At 62.3% G+C, this 740-nt stretch overlaps 1 long non-coding RNA gene across 1 annotated transcript in view; it reads left to right on the top strand.

Moving 5' to 3' along the window:
• The window catches only part of LOC102255515, a 1264-nt gene continuing 524 nt past the window's right edge, over positions 1–740 (top strand). The window contains exons 1-3 of the long non-coding RNA XR_314171.2: positions 1–39; positions 163–267; positions 693–725. This is a non-coding gene — a long non-coding RNA (uncharacterized LOC102255515). The remainder of the gene's footprint in view (positions 40–162; positions 268–692; positions 726–740) is intronic.

The following is a 740-nucleotide window of genomic DNA, read 5'->3' as shown; positions in this document are numbered from 1 at the left end:
AGCACGAGGGGCTGCCCGAGCCCCTGACCCTGAGATGGGGTGAGGAGGGGCCGTGGGCACAGAGCCTCTTCTCAGGGCAGCAGGGGCCCTGGGGGACCTCAGTGGTGTCGGGGCTGAAGCCTGGGGACAGGGCCCTCACCCTCCCTTCCCTTCTCCCCCCAGAGCCGCCTTCTCACACCTTCATCTTCATCATCGTGGGCATCACTGGGGGCCTGGTTCTGCTGGTAGCTGTGGTTGGAGCTGTGATGTGGGGGAGGAGGCGCTCAGGTGGGCAGGGGTGGGGTCTGAGTGTCTGTCCCACTGGGGGTTCAAGCCCTGGTAGACACGTGTCCCGCCTCATTCATGGGAAGCACCCACACGTGTGATGGCCAGTGTGGGGCTCTGTGCTCACATTTACTCTGTAGTGAGGCCCGTGGGAAAATGAGGGACCCACTTATCACCTGATGATGCTGGTGGTGGGGACCCTGTTCCCAGCAGCCCCAGGTCAGAGGGCAGGTCCCTGCTGAGCACAGACCTCCAGGAGGGCGCTGGGTCCAGTCCCCACACATGCATTTGCCTCAGGTTTCCTGGTCCTGCCCTGGTCTATACACAGGGTTCTGTAAACTTCTCTGGGGCTCAGGACTAGGGCTTCCTTTAGGACCTCATGGCCCTGCCTCCTCCCTGGTCTCTCACGGGATGTTTTCTTCCCGCAGGTGGGAAAGGAGGGAGCTACTCTCAGGCTGCCAGTGAGTATGGAGGGG

Source organism: Myotis brandtii, unplaced genomic scaffold, assembly GCF_000412655.1.
Source record: "Myotis brandtii unplaced genomic scaffold, ASM41265v1 scaffold4781, whole genome shotgun sequence".
NCBI lineage: Eukaryota > Metazoa > Chordata > Mammalia > Chiroptera > Vespertilionidae > Myotis > Myotis brandtii.
The sequence above is the reverse complement of the archived record's forward strand: the minus strand, read 5'-3'. Positions and strand labels throughout refer to the sequence as shown.